At 45.5% G+C, this 22,146-nt stretch overlaps 1 protein-coding gene and 1 long non-coding RNA gene across 3 annotated transcripts in view; one reads left to right on the forward strand and one right to left on the reverse strand.

Annotated features, from left to right (window-relative positions):
• The window catches only part of KCNMB2 (potassium calcium-activated channel subfamily M regulatory beta subunit 2), a 202,154-nt gene that overhangs the window by 95,665 nt on the left and 84,343 nt on the right, over window positions 1–22,146 (forward strand). The gene's annotated exons all lie outside the window — the stretch shown is intronic.
• LOC102157308 overlaps window positions 2,698–22,146 on the reverse strand; it is a 130,589-nt gene continuing 111,140 nt past the window's right edge. The window contains exon 6 of the long non-coding RNA XR_005384061.1: window positions 2,698–3,093. This is a non-coding gene — a long non-coding RNA (uncharacterized LOC102157308). The remainder of the gene's footprint in view (window positions 3,094–22,146) is intronic.

Raw genomic sequence — 22,146 nt, forward strand, 5'->3', positions numbered from 1 at the left:
TCAATCCACAGACGGCCCCTGGCTCGGGGCTTTCTCTCCGTCCTCATGTATTTGTACTTTTATAAATGACAACACTCTTCCTGTGAAAACCCCTGGGAGCCGTAAGGAAGACCATGTACACAAAGGACAGCTTTACACTGCGAGCGATGAAAGGATCGGCAGAGTGCGGACCGCGGGAGGGACAAAGCCAAGGCCTGGGACGCCCACGCAGGAGCCCACGCAGGAGCCCACGCAGGAGCCCACGCAGGAGCCCACGCAGGAGCCTGCGCCTGCGGGGAGGCTGGGCGGGGACTTGGGCCGCATCCTCCCGGGTGGCCCGGGTGGCCCAGGTGGAGCACACGCCCCGGTGTCCCCTGCTGCCCGTGGCCCCGGCCCAGTGGGTTTGGTGTTCCCACCAGCAGCTCCGCGTCACTGCCCACCTCTCCCGAGGACAGTGGGAGAGAGGGAAACCCGGCAGGACTACTGGAAACATCTGCAGGTTTTCTTCTCCTCACGGGCTGTGGCAGCCTGATGGCAGCGGCCGAGGAGTAGGATGGCCCGGGAGCATGTCACGTCGGCTGACAGCCTCGCCTCCCGTGGACACCCGGACGCGCGGAGCCACCAGCGGGCGAGACTCGGAGGACGGCCTTGGAACCGGAGGGACTGGGAGGAGATGGACGGGGACCGGCAGCGTCCCCTCAGCCACTGGCACCACCGGCCTCCTCACCACCTACAGGACTCGGTCACGGGGGACCCAGAGCCGTCCCTCGCACCCTTCCACGCGCCTCATCGCGCCCAGTTCACGCCCCTCCTGACCCTCAATTCACCAACTTGCTTATCTGTTGGCCGGTTCCCCCGAAGGAGATGGAGGAGAGCAGAGGGTCAGACCTCGGCATGGGAGCATGGGGAAGATGCAGCGGGTCTACCCCAGCACAGGACCCCAAGCCCCACCGTAGCCCCCACCCACAAGCCAGCACTGCCCCCTCTCCCCTCCTTGTAGAGGCGACGGCGTGGCTCCCCCAAGCCCAGAACCGTTGGAGCAAAGCCTGTGGGAAGGACATAAGGTGAGGGAGCCGAGACGGGAGAAGGTCGAGCCTCTCCTTGGACGGACTCTGCCGGTGCCTGTGGGGCCCCGGGGACTCCTCAAGGCCTGTCTGGCTAGAAGCGCGTCCTCCCGCTGCGCTGACAGCTTCTGCGCCCCCGGCCGGGCTGGCTGGAGGCTGCTGCCACTCACGTTGGCTCTCCTTGATCCAAATCTCTTCCCCCCCGACCCCGTCTTTATTTTTGAGGAGTTTTTGTTTCATCCCTCGGGAAATCTAAAAGGCAGGGAAACAGAAACATAGCTAAAATACTCAATAGTACACTTTACTGAAAAAATATTAGAATTCAGTTCTCATACCAGGAATTTCTCTTTCTGGCTCTCGAAGCTGCTGGCGCGATGACGGACCCCCCCCTGGGCCTCTCTCCCTCCTGGCACGTATACACGCGTAGTCTCCGGAACAGACCCACACCCCCTCATCCAACTACCTCGTCAGAGTCTTGCCTCTAATTCTCACCCCTATGCTCTCAGCAAAAAGTGTCCCAGGAAAGAAAAAATAACAGACTTGCAGCCTGAAAACTTTGTTAGACCATCTCTTAGGCCCTAGATGCCTTCAGCAGGTGACTCCAGAGGACACCCGCACTGTCTGAAGGGCTTTCGTTGGCGGATTTTCAGGCACCTGTGTGTTCCTGCAGGATGGGAATCGGTAGCTTCCTCAGGGGTCAGACTGAAACTGCCCTAACAGTCCAAGTTCCCAGCTCCCCACGAGACCCTCGGCTCTAAGAGCTTCCCTGAGCGGTGGTTCCTGAGCCTCAATGCCTATTGCAGTCTCTAGAAGATTTTTTTTTTAAATATGCAGACCCGGACCCCACTCCAAAAACAAAAGGATCAGACTCTGGGAATTGGAGGCAAGGGCACAGAACCTGTGTGAGAGAATCTAGATTTAAGGCCGTCCCCTCCCACATACTAGAATGGCTAAAACTCAGAACTTGCCAACCTTGCAGAGTTGCTATAAGAAGTAAAAATTAGTTATATGTGCTTAATAAATGTTAGTTTTTAAAACAGCTGACACTGAGGGGGGCACTTGATGGGATGAGCACTGGGTGTTATGCTATATTTGGCAAATTGAGCTCCAATTAAAAAAATAAAAAAAAAATAAAACAGCTGACAAGGTCAATGGAATTCACATTCAGTCAGTACTAGGAATGAGCCAGAAGCCTGAAGACGTCTGGAGATTTAACAAAGGTCCCCAAAAACACTGGTCCTAGATCTGTCTAACCCATTAGTAGCTAATGGATGGATTTTCAAGGCAGTTATAGTACTTTACAATCCATAAGGTGTGTGCATGTGGGTATTACTCCTCACTTATTTGGATTTTAGTCCTCTTAACGGCCATGAAAAGATAATGTCATGCCAACTTTACAGATAAAAAACTTGAGCATAGAAGGGTTAAGTAACATATACAATGTCACACTACTAGTTACCCAACAACCTGGGGAGAACCAACTTGTGCCTCCTACCCCCTGGACGGGTGCCCTTATTCGCTCTACCCCAAGGTGTGTTACCAGTTTCAGAGGCGTATTTCTCACCTTCCCAAATAGAGAAGACTAGAGACTCTATTTTGTGGTTCTTTTTTTAAAATTAATTAATTTATTTATTTATTTATTTTTTTTGTGTGTGTGTGTGTGGTTCTTTCTGCCTCTCACCCAGCTGGACAGTGTCTTACAGTATGGACCCAATCCCTGTTTTGCCTCTGATTCTGCAATTAACTCGTGCAATGGATTTTGCAGAGATCAGTCCTTTTTCCATCATCATAACCCCCAAGTTGGGGCTTGGAAATGTATTTCACGTCACTCTGCATCTCCAGGGCTCTTGATCCTAAGGTTTGCTCAAGTCTCCTTTTCTTAATCATCTACATGGGTGTCTTCTCAAGGCCTGCTAAGCTTTCTGTTGCGGTGTTTCCTTGCTGTTCGCCGTGTGTATAGTCACGATCCAGCAGCTCCTGCCATTCTCCATCTCCCTGGGCAGGTAGAAGGACGCGGAAAAGGTCTGAATTTGGATCCTCAATCTTCTCTCTGTAGGTTAGATAATTTGGAGCAAATTACTTAGCAGTTCTACCCTTTAATTTTCTCATATTGAAACAGAAATAGTTACATACGAATGTTGTTGTGAGAATCAAGAAAGATAACTGAGCAGCATGACTGGCACATAAGTACTTGCACGATGATGGTATCGGCCATCTCTTCCTCTCCTCTATTGTCTTCTCCCCGAAAACTTTTCTATTCTGCAATAGGTAGAACACAACCTTCGAGTATAATTTTATCACTTACCTACTCATATCTTTCCTTCAGCGTCTCCTAAGCAATATCCCCCTCAAGCTCAAACTCTACATTAACATCGTCCAGTAGGAATACAGTGCAGGCCACGAAAGTGAGCCATATACATTATTTTAAGTTTTCTAATGGTCACATTAAAGCAAAGTAAAAAGAAGAGCTAAAACCAATTTTGATGATTTTAATATATCTAAGATATTACGTTACCACGTAAAAATTAATGAGATATAGTGCAATCTGTTTTATACTAAGTGTTAAAATTCAGGTGTGCAATTTGTACTTACCCTGCATCTTACTTTGGACTCGCCTCATCTCGAGTACATAGTGGCCATATGTGGCTGGTGACGACCATACGGGACAGCCTGGACCTCAGTTTAACCTTCACCCATCAACTGCTTCTCTTTACTAATGACCCCGACTTCATAGAAGGCTTATCGAGCACTGATGAAAAACACTCATCTGCCGTATTCCCCCCTTTTCTTCCCTAAACAAGTAGATAAATCCTTCATCCATCTGGAAGGCTTGCTCCTTCCTCTTCCTCTTCTTCAGGACTTTGCATGCGGGACAGCTGCTCCAAGGGCGCTGCCTCGGGCCACTTGAGCAGAGGCACAGACTACTGAAGAGACGCCCTTTGAGCAGGTGGAGTAACCTGGGTGGAGAGCAAGGGTGTGATGCAGAGGCCTGGGCCCGGGTCACATTGGCGCCTCGGCCCTGCATGCACTGCCCTTGGCAGATGCGGCCGCGGGCGGAGCTCAGTCCAGTAGCTGTCGGCATCTGAACGCTCGTTGAACAGGCCCCAGTCGGCAATAGTGACACTCTAACCCGTCATAGCCCAGAGGTGACTGCTGTCTGTGACCCCGAGGCGCAGGCCGAGCCCCGCAGGATGGGCCTGTGGTGTCCGTACCCCCGACGGCAGCGAGACCCCAAGCAGCTCTTGCTCCTGCGAGCCGGGCCGCCCGCCGCGCCTGCCGCATCCACCCCGGCCCTACTTCTAAACTAAGAAATTAATATTTGCTACTCCAGTAGCTCACTTGGGCACGACATCATCACACTGCCGTGCAGAGCTGGCACGCGGGCGAGAGGAGCTCCGTCACAGCCATCGGGTGCCTCCTGCGGCCCCTCCTACCTCTGCCTCTGACGGCCGCCAGCCACGGTCTCCTGCTCGGCCAGCTGCCGCCTCCTTACATCGGCGTCACTCTGCGGCAACAGCTATGACAGGTAGAAACTGAACGAAGAAAACTTAATTAAGCCTTTAATAGTCCAGTCACGGGGGCACCTGGGGGCTCAGCGGTTGAGCACCTGCCTCCGGCCCAGGGCATGACCCCGGGGTCCCGGGATCGAATCCCATGTCGGGCTCCCGGTGCATGGAACCTGCTTCTCCCTCTGGCTGGGTCTCTGCCTCTCTCTCTCTCTCTGTGTGTGACTATCATAAATAAATAAATAAATAAATAAATAAATAAATAAATAAATAAATACCTTAAAAAATAGTTCAGTCAATATTTCCTGAGTAAATTATCCTTTACTCTCTTAAATTAGAGATAAGTGCCACTCAAGTTGCAAGTCAACTTAAATTCTGATTAAAGTGAAAACTCCCCCAAGCTTCGTGAAAAAACACTAACCACCACAACCACATGTTCTTGTGAATTTATGATGATATGTGGTTTAAAACGCCGTTTTAAAAGCCTGTAACCCTAACTAGTGTTCTATAACCAATTTCCATTTCGTTGTGTTAGAGACAGAAACTTTGCTATTCCCACATTTTTGCAAATAGGAAACTATCACTTCTTAGTAATACCTTTTCGTATATGTCTCTAGGTTCATATCTGTATATGGCATATGACTTTTAATTTGTTCATTTTTTTAATAAATTTATTTTTTATTGGTGTTCAATTTGCCAATATACAGAATAACATCCTAATTTGTTCATTTTTAATTGAAAGAACTTTCCCAAAACACAAAGAGGAAGAAAGCTAGTTGCCAAGGAGACTCCCTGATGAATCAGAGTGAGAGCTAGACATACTGTAGCTGCTTAGTTCAGAAAACCTTCTGTTTAAAAGAGAAACAAATCACATCCCAAGCTATTCTGGATCACGAATGTCTTCTGGCAAGAAGTACAGACAGCTTTTATTATTTTTTATTTTTTTAATTATGGAAGCAAATTAGCAGGTGCCTCTTACAGGAAGGAAATCTCTGAACAGATTTAGATAGATGGGGAACATCTCTGGAGCATGTTTGATTTAGGAAAACAAATACCATCCAAGGGCAAAATGGCCCAGTGGAGGAGACTAAGAGTAGCACGAAGAGCTCTGCATCTCCACCCAGGGATCTGCACGAGGATGCTCTTGGAAGTAGGAACTAAGGAAAATTTTACATCTGCGACTGCAGCAGTGACAGTTTCCAAAATAATGGCAGGGCCACTAAAAAAGGGTTGACTCTTGATTTACCTCTCATGAGGAGGGTGAACGGCATGGATAATTTAGAAAGTCAGATCAGATTTTTTGGTTCGTGGCTTGATAAAGGGAAGATTAATGTCCACGTCCAAAAGTTCCTTCGTTGGTTCTCATCATATCTTTGTAATAAGCCTCGGTTTGTGAGTCTGGAGTTTCTGTGTGGCTGCACAGTGGGGACCCAGTAGCTATTGCTGAAGGAAGGTTTCTGCAAAGAGAATATGGGCAAGACACATCTCCGGCGGGACGCTCGATGCTGCTTGTGAGGATTAGAGTAATGCTCAGGAATCATGTGGGTGAAACAATTACAGGAGGGGACACAGACCGCACTACAGGCCAGGGAGGAAGTTTCAGAAACTGTGGAAGTGACCAGGGGTTTGTAACAAAGTTTGATACAGAACCTCAATCTTTATTACTCAATTTATTTTTTTACGTTTATGACTGCTATCTCTGTTCCTGAGCAACCAACAGAATATGAGGAAAACCTGCAATTTTGAAAATTCCAGTATTTACATTACTTTTGTCTTCTCTGAAAATCTAGATGAAGATAAAGGGGAAAATCCAACAATCCTTGGAATCAGAAGATTTCTAATAAACTGCCTATTTTTAAATAGGCTTTTTTTTTTTTTTCCCTAAAGGTGAAACTACACATGAATGTAACTGGAAGGAAAAATACTTTTACCTGATGCAATTGAAATCTTACTGAAAACTTCATGTTACTGTTGCTAAGATTACTATTAATTAAAGTTTGGGTAATATTCCTGAATTGATTAATGATGTAGGAGGGGAGAAAAGAAATTGGGTTTGGGATAAGCAAAATTGGGACTCAAAGAATGAAGTGGGCTACAACAACTCTCTCTTTTGCTTTTGATATTTCAGATAAGAATTCTCAGAATTAGCAGTTTTGAAATGATAAAAGAAACTGAGATTTTTGAGTGCTCAGGTGAAAGGTATTTTATAGGACAGTAATTTGAGGTTTAGTCTTACAACGTAAATTTTGCTTCTTCATCTCCAGAATAAAACTGGTGGCCAGCCACTACAGCATGAATTTTTAAAATTCAAGCATATGACCATATTTTTCTGACAACTTTATAAGATTTGTCATCAAATCTTATTGATCTCTGTCACCTTAGGCGTCAAGTGAAAAGGCACTAAATAACTATTTTAATAAAAAAGATAATGATGAATTTATAATAAGAACACACAGAAGTAGAACTCATGCAGCATTAAAAAACTCTGAGCCTGAAAACTCTCTAAAGATGCTTTTTCATTCAGAACTTGTTCCTGTCTCAGAGGTATAGCTATTGTCCTGTCTACAATTCCAAGGACAATAAAAGGAGATGACCCCCCCAAAAAAAAAATTTCCTAAAAGTGGCATTTGGAATTTTAATTTTTTATAACTACTGAACTTCTAGCTCAAATTTCACGTCTTTGTAGATTTGTTTATATTTGTATATTCTTTGATTCTTGAAGGGAAAAAGGAAGTTGGTAAATATGAAAAAAAAAGTAAGACTTTAATAAATATGGTGAACTACCTTCATATTCCCATCAAAAAATGCGAATACCAATGTCTATCAGCTTTGCTATCAATGAATATTCCTATTTTGAACAAATGTTTCCATGTCTTTTACCTATTAAAAAATGTTCTGTAAGTATTAAAAATACAAGAAACAGAGAAAATACAAGAAACAGAGAAATGAACTTTGAACTTATTAGTTTTAGCTGAAACTGAACAAAAGCCTTCAGAGCGTTAGTATGTTTCACAAAATTTTAAATGAAATAACATTCAGAAAATCCTAATATAGAGAAAATATTGTGTTGCGTATTATAGTGTAAATTTGTTATTACAATGAATCTGTGATATTCTCTCCTCTAAAAGGATAGTAAGAAAATATAGATTGACTTGATCGTGCAAGTATCTTGGTAATCATAGATTTTTAAGATTATTTTTCTCCCATTTTGTTGTGCTTTGAGTAGCGTTCAAAGATGTTTTACTGGTAATAACATACTGCCTGTGTAACACTTTAGGAGCTATAGGACACAGTCGTCTAAATGATCTCATTTGACACCCAAACACTCCGAGAAATACTTCTTTCCCCTTCCGTTTGTCTAAAGGAAGAAATATAGACTGAACGATGAGTTGTCCCTCCGGGGTCTCTAAGTTAGTTGAGTCCTGGGGCCAGGACTTGAACTTGAGCCTTCTCCAGCCTTACGCTTACCATCACGCCACAGAATCTCCACTGAAGAGATGAAATATTATTACCAAATATTACCTTTTTTTTATTACGAAATATTACTATAGAAACCTCACCCAAGGGACGGGGGTATATCATGGACTCCAGCAGTGGTCCTATGTAGCTGGATTTCATAAAGAAAACCCACATGTTGAAAGAGGTTGGAAACATTCAAGCGTTTTCATTCTTTGTCACTTTCCTATCGGCCATTGCACCTGAATTATTATTTTTGAATTATTAAACTTAGCTAAACTGAGTTTCCATGAATAATGGAAATGGAAATCTGTAGCAGTCACTGTTATGATTATATGCTCCTTTTTAAATACCGTAACAAAGTTTCTAATCATTAATCAAATCATGTCGCCAGTGCAAAAAAACAGAATCCCAAAATAAATAACTTTGGAAGAGAGATTAGATATGCTAAAATACTTTAAAGAAGGCCAAACAAGTACCTAAAGAAACAACGAGCTGCTGATTTAGGAGAGAAAACTAAAGATAATAGTTAATTCTGATTCTAGATCTATAAAAGCACCTCTGGACGAGGGAGAGAGAAGAAAAAGGAGGAAAACGGAAAGAAGAAAGAGAAGAGGAAAAGGGAAATGGACAGAACAGGAGAAATAAGGAGGAAGAGAAAGAAAGAAGTGAGGGGGGAACTGCCATAGGGCCTGCAGATTTCTGTGTCCTGCCAGTGCATTCCCTTTTACACTCATTTGGGGAAATTAGTCTTCAGTTATTCAAATTAAATACTGTGCAAAGTTTTAAGAACATACCACTGACATAAAATATGTTTCCCATTAGGGAAAAAAAAAATGTATTAACATGCAGTCCTGGGGATAGTTTACAACAGGAAGGTCCTCATGTGGGAACCTAACTGTTGGATTGGAGTGAAGCTTAAAAACCACTGCTTCAGCCAACTTAAGGGCAGTACATCGAATTTCTGAAACATACCCCGAAAGTGACCAAAGTGATCCAGAGATCTAAATATCTGTTGAAGCCTTTGAGTTTGCAAAGTGCTTTCATGTGCACAATCCTCTTCAATCTTCACAATAAATCTGTGCAGACGTAAGTAATCTTACAGTGGGAAAACTAAAGCCCAGAAGTTCATAGTGACTGCTTACGGATGCCCAGGTAGGTAGAAAACCGCCAGATCTCCTGGTACGCCCATTCAGTGCTTGTCTCCTATCAACCGAGGAATCCCACTTTACTGTCTGAAACACTTATCTAATTTATTTAAAATTCTACTTTGGGCGTAACCCCTTAAAAAGTAGACAGATATTTTGGAAAGTGTGTGGACAAGCTCTCCCCCAGCTTCCCACCCCTTAACCAGGATGCTTAGTTAAATCTCCTAAGCCCTGGGACTCCAATTCCTTGAAAGGACTTTCCAGACCCTACATTGCTAGCCCAATGCCCTTCTTTCTCAAAAGAGGAAACGCGGATCCAAAGACGTGAAGAAATTTTCCGTGTCATTACGTGACCACTTCCTTCAAGGACATGAGAATTCTCGATGCTCTTCCAATCCTAATGTAGCAGATGTAAAAAGAGACAGAGGAGATACTTCAGCAAAGCACTAAATAGGAGAAACAAGAGCTCATCTCTCTTTCCAACTCACCCTCAATCACCATGTCCTCTTAAAAAGTAATGTTTAAAAAGGAGCCCAAGAAGTCGCTCATATTTTTAAAATACTCTTAAAATAGAATCCTAAAGGTTAGAGAGTCTGCCTGGGTGAATGTGAAGCTGAGCCCCACTCAACTATAGTACATGAGGCAAGCGTCCTCCCCTTCTAAGACTTTACCAGAACAGCCAATCTAAACGCAATTAAGGCTGCTTACGTCCTAAGTGATTTTTTTTTCAAAGCAAAAATAGATCTAGTCGGTGATATTCTTTACACTTCTAATAGCATTTATTTCCGTGTAAGTACCAGTGCTGAAAACTGTTAATCAAGGGATAGGAACCTAGTCTGAGCCCATCACTGTCAAAGCTCTGTTCACAGAAGCCAGCGGAGATAGGGCGCCCAGTCCTCACACCCCCTCCTTACTGCAGGTGTCCATCCCCAGGGCCTGGCATAAAGTGGATACTTCAGCAAGAGTAAAGGGAAAAAAATATATTAAGTACCTTCATCCTAGTGGTATCTTCAAATTTACCATCTTTTTAAAATATATAATATTTTTAAAATATATAAATACATAATATAAAATATATAATATATATTATATTAAAATATATAGAGAGAGATGGGCTAGTTAGTAGGGAGGACTATTAGCAAACTGAAGAAGGAAATCTAGACAAAGAAAGGGATGAAGGCTACTTAATTATTCAAATAGCCTTCCTTATTCCTTTAAAGTTTTAAGATAGGGCAGCCTGGGTGGCTCAGCCATTTAGTGTCGTCTTCAGCCCAGGGCGTGATCCTGGAGACCCGGGATCGAGTCCTGCGTCGGGCTTCCTGCGTGGAGCCTGCTTCTCCCTCTGCCTGTGTCTCTGCCTCTCTCTCTCTCCTCTCTGTGTATTCTCGTGAATAAACAAGTAAAATCTTTAAAAAAAATAAAAATAAAGTTTTAAGATAGCCAAGAGGAATATGAAACGGATGACTAACATTAACAGGAAAGAAATAAGGAAAAAAAGGAAGGAAAACAAAAATGGATAGAGGATCAGAGATAAAGAGAGTGACCATGAAGTCTGACCAATAACATTGATGACCATTTATTACGGGGCTCCCGTATGCTGGGTACCAAAGCCTTGACGTTTCCGTGTCTACCGGATGCTCCGTATTCTTGTTTTGTAGAAGAGGAAGCGGGACTTGAGCACAGGGCCCCGGGGCCAAGATGTTTTTGAAGTTGGGATTGGCCTACGTGCTTTCTGCCATTCCACTATTCCTAAAGCTCTCGGAAAACAGAGAGGATGTGGCTTGGGAGGAAAATAAATAAATAAAAAGAAAGAGAGAAAGGACAGGGAGATATTTTAGCTCTCCATTTGTGCCCCTTTGTCTTCCAGCTCATCACCTCAGTCAGGTGGTCACGTGGAGACCCCAGAAAATCCCTTTCAGATGCCCAGAAAAACAACAGCCATTCAAGTCCATTATTCAGGTTGAAAATTACGAAGAATACAAGCGTTTTCATCAAGGGGGGAGGAAGAGCCTTATCCTTTAATGGTACTCAGTTAATGTTGGGCCAAAAGTTGCGGGAAAACACAGCATACGTGGGTCATGCTAGCTCTGAGAGTCACGCGAACGGCATAAACGTCCTCCGCCGGCCTTGTTCCTGCGACCGTGTGTTTACTACGTGAATGTGGAAATCCTGGCTCTACCATGGGAGCCACTGCTGGCTAGAGACCCAAGCTCTTTTTCAAATACTGAATAATTCAAAAGGAAGTAATCTGTGAGTAATTTCAAGCATTTATTATAAGATATTAAAGTGAGAAATTGGGTGATTTGACTGATGGCATAAATCAACACCGTTCCCAGAGTGTTAAAGGCCCAAGGAATATTCAGGAGGAGAGTCTAAGGTGTATTTCCTCAACAATAAAAGAAACGCTTTTCTTTATCGACTAATGAATGTCATCCCCTGGAGAAGAGAATCCTTTCAATTTATAATGCTGGAATTTGAGAAATACAGCGTTAGTAGTTGATGAAGTGCTTTTATGTTTAGGTAATTTTATTTAAAATCTCCATCCTCCATGGAAAACAGTTAGGTTTCAACACTTAGGTAATTTTATTTAAAATCTCCATCCTCCATGGGAAACACTTAGATTTCAAGTACCATGGTTAAAAAAAAATGGCATGCCCTTTTTTCTATAATTTATAATTTAAAATTTATAATTATAATTTAAAAAAATGGCATGCCCTTTTTTTCTATAATTTATAATTTAAAATTTATAATTATAAAAAATGGCATGTCCTTTTTTTCTATAATTTAAAATGTATAATTATAATTTTAAAAAATGGCATGCCCTTTTTTTCTATAATTTTCTATAATTGTTTAATTTTCTATAATTGTTTAATTTTCTATATAAATTACAGTCTCAAACAATGATCTCTGAAGGTTCCGAACAGCGGTGGCCATCCCCGGGGAGAAAGTTCACCTAATAAGACATCATCTCTTCCCTGGTTTCTGCCTTTCACAAAATGTTTTGGGCATCACCCAAAGGTGAGGCTAAATGAATTTAATTACATTTAAAATTCTGCAGCCTAGACTCTGTAGCCATATTTCAAGTGTCCAGTTGGAGCCTTTTGGGGCTACGTACCGATCGGTCCCGGGTTATACAGCATCGCCATCATTCTCAAAAAAAAAAAAAAATTCTCTTGCAAAGAGCTGCTCTAAACAAACATTCTCCTTTCACAAAAGTGAGAACTTTTACTTAAAAACACCTTGTCTGTCACCCAGTCACCCCCACCCCCCGCCCTCCTCCCCTTCCACCCCCCCATTTCCTTTCCCAGAGTCAGGAGTCTTCATGTTCTGTCTCCCTCTCTGATACTTCCTACCCCCTTCTCCTCCCTTCCCTTCTATTCGTCTCAGGCCTCTTCCCCTTTGGAGCTCCGCTCCAGGGACCAATGGCCACCACCCTTTTCCCTTTTTCAAATTCAGATCCGAGGTAGCACAAACTCCCCTTGGGCCACGTCCCCAAAGTCCTTAATCTGACACGGAGGCCCTTTCCCATGCGGCCAAGGTCCCAGGTCTCGGAGAATGCCTGTCCCCAGTCTGAGCCTGCAAGCCTGCAAGCGGGGTCCCAATCCGACCAGTTCTGGGAAACAATCCACTGGCCACGTGTCTGAGCATCATTCCAGATACACACGCCCGCGTAGCACGCACACGGCCCAGAAGGGCTCCGGGTTATATTTAGGGAAAGACCAAAAAATAAAAATAAAAATAAAAAAACCAAAAAACAAAAAAGAGCTTTTTATAGTTCTCTATAGTAGGTTTTTTTTTTCTCTTTTCCTTTTAAAAATTATTCATTCCTATGCTTTTTGGACTGTTGCTTAGACATAGTGTGTCTGAAATAATTGTTAAAAGGAAACAGCAAACTTAGAGCCAAAACCATCTCTTCTGCTGCAGACCTGACCCTTAAGTGGTGAACTGCTGGTCGGGGCGGGACCGCCGTGCAGCCTCCCGTCAGGCGTCCGGGGGCTTCTGGCGCGGGTTGTGGGAAGGACACAGTATAGCCCAGCCGCACAATTAGCTTCACTCGGGGCCGCGGGGAATCCCCCGGCCGATAAAGCCCTTTCTTCCCAGGAACCCAGTTTCACCCCCCAAAAGCTGGAGAAGACCAAATCCTCAGAAAAGTTCTAAAATTCCACTTAAAATGAAGAACAGGCCCAGCATCACGTCCACGATCATCTCTGGCCAGTCAAAAGAAGTGAAGTCTATTATTTTATTTCTTTTTTAATATTTGCCATTTACTGAAAATTTTATTTTTTTTTTAATTTTTATTTTTATTTATTTATTTTTTTTACTGAAAATTTTCTATGCGCCAGGCTAGATTTAACAGAGAGAGCGCAGGTTTGGGAATAAGAGGACATCTTTTCAGATCGTGTTAGGGTTCCCTAGGAAACTTAGCTTCCCTGAACCTCCGGCTCCACACCTGGACACGCAGCATAGTGATGGGGACCAGGGCAGATCGGCTCCCCGGTTGGGGGGACCAGGTGAGACGCTCGCCAGTGTGTCCGTGAGCAGGGACTGTTCTCGCCCGCTCCCCACGTCACTGCTGGGATGGTAATTCTTCTGCTGCGCCTCTGAGTTTTAAAGTGCTAAAAAAATTAAAATAAAATAAAATAAAATAATAAAATAAAATAAAATAAAATAAAATAAAATAAAACAAAGCAAAATAAATAAAATAATAAAATAAAATAAAATAAAATAAAATAAAATAAAATAAATAATAAAATAAAATAAAATATAAAATAAAATAAAATAAAATAAAATAAAATAAAATAAAATAATAAAATAAAAATAAAGTGCTCCCACCCCAGCACCCATCCGGTCCCGGAGATCGATGGTGCACCTGCTGGCGCCGGGCCTCTTCTCCAACAGGACATTGTAAGATTAGCATATTTATCAGGGGGCCCAACCACTCAGGTGCCCTAATCCGTAGATGCTGTGGATAAGTGTGGAACTCAGGACTGATTAAAAATCCACCTGTTATTTTGGAAACTTAGCCCAGGAGACGGAGTATTAATTAATAGCATGCACAGTCCAGGGGAGGAGGCCGCAGTAACCGGAGATCCCGTGGGTGTCACCCTGGCTCAACGAATGTCCATTAGACGTTTCTCAGGCGCGGCCGCTGGTCTGGGGGGGACACAAGGTGGAGCAGTGGGGGCTCTGGGCTCGCGGCGTTTGCACGGGGAGACACCACTGTCGGCAGACGTTGAGGACCGCGCGCCGCAGCCGAGGCTGCGAGGTCAGGTGTGCACACGCTCGCCGCTTGATGAGAGCCCGTGGGCCCCGCCGCTGCATCTCCACCCCAGAGAAGGGGATCTCGGGCAAATGACGTGCTCGAGGTCACACGCGTGATAAGGGTCGCAGCCGGGATTCAGGTTCGCCCCGTAAACACCGAGGGCAGAGCTTGCTGCCATGGCCATTGCACAGGCTGCCTCTCCAATCTGGGGTTCCAAGTGGTATTTTATATTATTTAAAGAAATTCCACATTTTATCCTGCGAGCTAGCAAGTGGCAAATATAAATAAATAAATAAATAAATAAATAAATAAATAAATAATCACCATGTTTGAAATTAAAAGCAACCAGAGGGGAAAAGGCAGCTGCAGAGAGGGAGGGGGCACAGACGGGCCCTCGTTTTTAAATATTCTTCATCTTTAGTGTTCCTTTTACTATATACACACGTTCCGTTGGATTTTTCCCATGGGGAGGGAGGAGGTTGCTCGCATGAGCTGCGCCCCTCGGTCTCAGACAACGCTTGGCCTCCCCCCTGCAATCAGGGCAACACTGGAGCCTTGGGGCGCCTCGTCCTCAGGGCACGTTTGGAGGAAGCTCGTCCTGCGCTCGGCTCGGCTCGCGACGATCACTCTGCAAATGTCAGGGCCTCTCCGTCCTGCCGCCTGAGTCTATATTATCCTTCTTCCCTGTCGGACGTAGGCCGACGCCCGACACACACTGCACCTCGGTCCCGGGAGCGTCCTGGACTCGGGTCACTGGTGGTTATAGAGCTACAAGTCAAGGTCCGCGGGTGCCGTGACGCTGGTCCACCTGGATGTGGAACGAGCACGCAAAATAAAAGTGACATCGTAGCTGAGGACGAAGACGAGGACTCACGTGCTCCTGAGGTCACCCACGCTTGCTGCAAACGCGGTCCTCCGAGGCCGCCTTAGGGCTCCGGGCCGGCAAATCTGGAAACCTAAACCGAGACAGGAAGGGTGTCCTACAGAGTGGCACAGCCACCACCCCAGGGATGGTCCCCCCGACCCCAGGGTGCCCCAGCCCCCCGTTCTGAGCTGCCCAGACCAAGCTGCCCCCGGGGGACCCTCCGGCTACAGCTGCAGGGAGGCCGCGGCCTCCGTGGTCTTGCAGACGGGCCCTGTGCACAGGCAGGGGACAGGGTGTCGGGGGGCGCCAGGCCCCGCCAGCAGGACAGCCCAGCCTGACCCTGGTGGCCGCGGGGTCCCTGGGCTCCCTTGGCCGCCTGCCTTGGGGCTCCCGAGGGGCCTCAGTCGTCGCCACCCCTTCCAGGTGCTCCCAGGGACGCCTCGCTGCCCAGAGCAGCGTCCTCGGGGGCTCCGCCGTGGAAGCAGCCGGCCAGGAGGGAGGCAGCAGGGCCCTCCCACAGCCCGTGGGCCCCAGAGGTCACATCCTCCCGTGGCCTCGCCCCACGGCGCCCTCCGACGGGCCACCGGGAGGAGATGGCAGCGCTGCAGGGCGACCTGGGCCCTAGACCCTGAGCCCTGGCCTTGGACGGCGTTTGTCTCTACCGCCTCCTTAGTCTGCTTTTTTTAAAAAAAAGAAACCTAGAAATTCCCTCTATGTATTACGATCTTACGATTACTTTGGTCGGCCCCACACACTTTTCTATCATCCATGCGGACCTGGAGCCCTTCGGGATAGCTCCTAGCCAGGAAAACGTGAGGTTAGTTTTCCAAGGAAAAGATTCCCGATTGTGGTTGAATTGCATTGTCCCGACCTTGGTGGCACATGCATGGGCATGTGGCGGATGTGACCTTCTCCCTCGCTCCTCCAGGCTCACCCCAAAGCATTTCCTTTCAATATTTATTCAGCAAATATTCCTCAGGCTCGCCAGTGTTTGTTCCGATGAGTCGTGGTCCTTCCCTGGAGGGGTCACTGCAGAGCAAGACTGTCGGGCATGGCCCGGGGTGTCCTGGATTCGAGGATGTGCAAGGGCCTGGAAGGGGCGGCTTCTCCCTGGGGACAAGCATGGAGGGGGTCATGGAGGAGGTGGCTTTGGACTGGGGCCTGGGGCCTGGGGGCATGTTGGTGCGGGGAGACGGGGCAGCACCGGGGCAGAGGGGGAGCACACCCGCAGGGACACGGGGAGGCCTCGTGTGCTCACTGGCGGGGAAGAGCAGTGACCGGGGAGCAAGCCCTGCTGGGGGTCAGGACTCCCCCTCGCTCGGGCCAGCAGGGTCTGCACCTGTCGGCCTGCAGGTGGCCCGTGTTGCTGCTGCAGAGGCTGCACTGGCCGCGTCCGCGTGAGACGGAGCCGTGCCCTCGGGGCGGCCAGGGAGGCACCGTCCCCGTGGAGGAATCGCGCGTGTGCTGCCTCCTGACCCGGCTCCTCCCTGGCCCCGGGACTTTGCACGTCTGCCCGGCGCTTCTGCGGCACCGACAAGAGGACACACACCTCCGACCACTTTGCTGATACCGGAGGTGATTACAGAGAGATTGTGAAGGGCCCAGCCTGCTCTCTTCAGTTGCAGAGGATTTTAAGGAGAGAGTCCGGGGCTGGCGTGAAGGCCGGCTTCATGCCGGGAGCTCGAGCGGTGGCGAGCACCGTGCTGGCGGCCTCCTGAGCGGCCCCTTGAAATCCCCTACAGGCAGCAGTAGAGCCAGTGCTTGTCTTTAGGCATCGCTTTTAAAAACATGAAACACTACTTTTTCGGAGTAAGGTAAATGATCCGCTTGCCAGGATTATGGGACGGGTGTTACATTTGGGCAAATTTCAGCAACTTAAGAAAGAAAAAAAGACGAGCCGTTCGAGTTCCGACGTGTCTAACCCAAAATACATCTGTGTCAACATCACGGTGTGTTCGGATATAAATGGAAACGTGAAGGGGAGGAAACTGGTGTTTCCATTATGTCTTTTCTTCTCGTATCTAGTCGGACCTGGGTTCCCAGGCGAGGCAGCTGCTCCGCAGCCCGGCCCCAGCGGCAGCGTGTTTAGGAGCCGTCCCGGTCGGGCCGCCTGGTGCCGCGCGTCCCCGGCTCCTGAGAGCTCCCCACCCCGGCCTGGGGCTTCTACCCGCCCCCGCCCCCGCCCCACGCCCGCCCCCTCAGGCCTACAACCAGCCTCTCCGTGTGGGAGAGAAGGTGGCTTCGGGGAGGCAGCTCCTCCACCAACGCAGCAACGCCTTCTCCTTATGTGGTCCTATGAGGCTTACGAGGTCCGCACCATCAGCCTCCTCGGCGAGCACTTATTGAGCACCTGCTGTGTGCTAGGCACTTCCCAGACCAGGGAATGTAAAGGTCTGTCCCTCCCAGAATAGCGGGGCTCTCGGGGGCGGGGAAGTGCATTGGCCTCAGGCCACAGGCCCCCAACGGCAGGACGAACCCCGGGACCGATAGCTTCCACGGGCTCCAGCAAGCTCCGTGAACTCCCCAGGGGCACCGACACCAGGTGGGCCCACCCGGTTCTCCCCGTCGGGGCTGCCCACAGAGCACACACGTGCCACCCCAGCCCAGTTTCTTGCACCCCTAACGTGCACCCTAGTCTTTCCCCTGTGATTGTGTAGTGTCGGCGTCTCCCTCCAGCAGCTGAGGCCTGCACAGGGGCTGTGTGGCTCCGAGCTGCACCCACGGGGGCCGCTCGGCACGAGGGAGGGAGGACCTTTGCATGTCCAGTGAGCTCTCGGTCAAGATCGTCCTGGTGAGGCCGCGGTGGAGCCCGTCGCCCTTGGCGCCCGTGAGCAGGGAGGGCCCTTGCCGCCTGGCCCGGGTGACGGTAACAGCCAGTGCGAGGCCCTGCTCCGGGCCCTCGGGAGGGAGTCACCTGCTCTCAGAGGGCAGCGCACAGTGTTTGGCTTCCTTCTATTCCCTCCCAAAGGTGGATTTCTTTTTCTTTTTGTTTTTTTTTTTTTTTTTTTTTTTTAGCTTCCAAAACCCGTTTTCCTCCAGTGGCCTGGGAATGGGAATGCATATGATTTCCTACACGTTCACCGTTTTTGTGTATTTTTTTTTTCCTGTTCAACATCAAAAACGTGATTGTAAACTGGGGGGCGTGCAGCAGATTCTCAGCTTCTGTCATCTTGAAGTTCAAATTATTTCCTTTTTCTCCTGTTTCAAAATGATCACCCAGTGACTATGGCTGTTTGGCGTTCGGCTCCGTGAATCTTAACGAATGTACAGATTCCTGGGACCTGCCCCGCGGTCAGGGTTCCCTCGATGCTCCTTTGCACTCAAATCTTGCCCCACCTCTGCCTCCGGCAACCACCGTTTTGTGGTTGTGTCTTCTCTAGGATGACGTTCAAGTGGAATCATGCAGTTTGTCGTCTTTTGAGTCTGGCTTATTTCCACAGCACGATGCACTTATTTGAGATTCATTCACGTCATGGGCATGGTCTGTTCCTTCTTACGGACAAGTCGTATCCCACTGTCGGCACGTACAGGAGCTGTTTATCCACTCATCGCCTGGAGGGTATTTGGGGAGTTTCCCATTTACGGGGATTATACCAATCTGCTACACATTTGTGTATAGGTTTTTGTGTGAATGTAAGTTTTCATTTTTCTGAGATAAATGTCCTAGAACAAAATGACTAGGGCATACGCTGAGCGTACATGACTTTATAAGGACCTGCCGTACCGGGGAGAGTGGCCGTACCATTTTTCATTCCCACCAACAATGTATGAAAATTCCAATTTTCCTATATCCTGTAAAGCACGGAGCATGAATTGTCAGTTTTAGCCGCATTATGGGGGTGTAGTGCTCTCTTGTCTTACTTTTAGTTCAAATTTCACAAATGGTTAACGATGTTTGAATCTTTTCATACGCTAATTTCCATCTTCAGATCTACTTTGGTTACATATTAAGATTTTGCTCATTTTAAAAGTTCTTTCTTTTCTTACTGTTGAATTTTGAAAGCTCTTTATATATTCTGGATACAAGCCCTTTATCAGATACATAATTTGCAAATATTTTTTCCTAATCAATAGCTTGTATTTTCACTCTCGTAACAGTCTTTTGCAAAGCAAAAATGATGAATTTTGATGAATTTTGGTGTCCTGTGCAAGAACTCTTTGCTTAATTTTAGGTGACAAAGATTTATTCCTGTGTTTTTCTAAGATTGTGTTAGTTTAATGCTGTAAGTTCAGGCTTATCATTCATTTTATGTTAATTTTTGTATAAGATGGTATAAGGTTTCAGCAAGGTCTTTTTTTTTTTTTCCATCTATATGTCTACTTGTTTCAACATCTCTGTTGAAAGGACAATCCTTTCTCCATTGAAGTGTCTGCACTTTTTATAAAAAAAAAAAAATCAGTTAACTGTATTTGTGTGGAACAATTTCTGAACTCTAATTAGTTCCATTTATCTATGTGTCTATGCTTCCACTAATACCACAGTGGATTGACTACTAGAGTTTTTTTATTATTTTATTTATTTATTCATGAGAGACCCAGAGAGAGAGGCAGAGACACAGGCAGAGGGAGAAGCAGGCTCCCTGTGGGGAGCCCAATGCGGGACTCGATCCCAGGTCCCCAGGGTCACGGCCTGAACCGAAGGCAGATGCTCAACCACTGAGCCACCCAGGGGGCCCCGACTACTATAGTTTTATATAGTAAATCTCAAAATCAGTAGTATTATTCCTCCTACTTTGTTTTTCATTTTCCTGAGTGTTGTGGTTATTCTAATTCCCTTCCCTTTTCAAACAACCCTTAGCAGCAGACCCCTTGTCCCTTTAAGATACTCCTCCAGGATTTTGACTGGAATTGCACCAAATCTTTGGATCAATTTGGAGATAATTGACATTTTTACTATATTACATATATACATAATTATATCTACTATATAATATTATGTATTAATATATACATACATAAGCTCAGTACATCTCTCCATCTAGTTCTATCTTCTTTGGTTTCATTCATCAGTGGTTTATTGTTTTTAGCATACAGATGGGTGTTACTTAGAAGAGAAAATTTAGAGAATTTAAAATTTTAAGAATTAAAATTTCCAAGTATTTGGAGATTCTCCTGATATTTTCCTGATACTTGACTTCTAGTTTAATTTTATTATGGTCGGATAACATCCTTTGTATTATTTCCATTTCTCCCAATTCCTTAAGGTTTGTTTTGGCCCAGAGTAGGATCTATCTTGGTGAATTTCTCCTGTGCACTTAAAAAAGAACACTTCGTGTGCTGTTGTTGGATGGAATGTTCTATAAACATCAATTGGATTGAACTGGTTGATAATATTGTTTAGATATTTTATGTCCTTATTGATTTCTTGTCTCTTCTTTCTGTGGATTACTGAGAGAGAAAGTTTGAAATTTCTAACTATGATTGTGAATTTGTCCATTTCTCCTCTCGGCTATATCAGTTTTGTCTCATGTATTTTGAACTTGGTGGTTAAGTATGTGAGTGTTAGAACCGTTATTCCTTCTTAGTGAATTGACTCTCTTATTATGATGTAATGCGCTGCTTCTTATGCTGGTAACTTATTTTGCTCAAAGAGCTACATTTCCAGATATGAACATAGCCATTCTAGGTTTTTTTTTTATTAATAATTGCATGGTGCATCATCTCCTAATCTTTTACTTTTAACCTACCTATATCATTTGACTACTTTACCTACCATTTCTGTCATTCTTTCCTCATTCCAGATGTCCCAAGTTTCCCTCTTTTCTCTGAATAATTTAATTTTCTAATTCTTTTGGTTTTGCTTTGCCTGAAACTTTTTTTTTTCACTTTCATTCCTGAAGGGTATTTTCAATGGTTATAGAACTCCGGGTTCACAGGATTTTTCTTCTTCAAATATTTCTCTAGATATTTTCTAATCATTTACATTGAATCTGAAGAACATTGATGTTATTTTAATGGATGAGAGTCTGTTCTATCTTGTCTTCTTATGAAATAGAGTTTCAAATATATTATTGGTTTGCGCTTCTACAGTTGCCTGCAGGTAGAAGCTGCTACACAAACATAAAATGGATGCTGACGATGATATGAGATAGTGAGCCAACAGCACAAGACGATAGCCTGTCACTATTTCTATTTTTAATAATTAGTCTTTCTCCCACAATTAATGGAAAAGGCATATTATCTATCTCTCATATTGAAGCTCTAATTCTCTTTTTATTCAATTTTCTCATCTGGTTATGATTACCCCTTCATTGTTGTCCTGGCCAGGGACCACTGGTTTGCAAGTTAAAACCAAACAATATTCATTAAAAAATATCTAGTATCTGCCTCCCTCATTGGGCTGCTAATTAAACAAGAATTAGTAATTTAATAATAGCAAAACCCTTAAATGTTTAGGGGTTTATTGAGGTAATAGGAAATAGTCCCATACCTTTTGGAAAGACCAAGGGAATATCAATTACAGCTTTCATGATACCTTGAATCCACGCCAGGACGTGTTTCCCCCACCTAAGCTGAGGTTCCATCCAGCCTAGAATCTTTTCCTCATGTCTCCCTTCTCGCCTCTTTTCCTCTTCTCCCCCGATCCCTCATATTCACCTTGACAATTCAATTTGGCCTTTGGAACCCAAATCAAATATCCCCTCTTGTAGGAGGCTTTCCTTCACTTTCTCTTTCTCCACTGTAATAGGAAGAATAGTAGCTCTCCAAAGATGCCCGTGTTCTAATCCCTGGAATCCAAAAAATAGGTTACCTTACATAAGGTAAAGGCAACTTTGCAGATGTGATAGTTAATAGAGATGCGGGAGATGGTCCTGAATGATTCAGGTTGGCCCAATTTAATCACATAAGGTTTTAAAAGTAGAGA

The sequence above is a fragment of the Canis lupus genome, chromosome 34 (genome assembly GCF_011100685.1).
Source record: "Canis lupus familiaris isolate Mischka breed German Shepherd chromosome 34, alternate assembly UU_Cfam_GSD_1.0, whole genome shotgun sequence".
Taxonomy (NCBI): domain Eukaryota; kingdom Metazoa; phylum Chordata; class Mammalia; order Carnivora; family Canidae; genus Canis; species Canis lupus.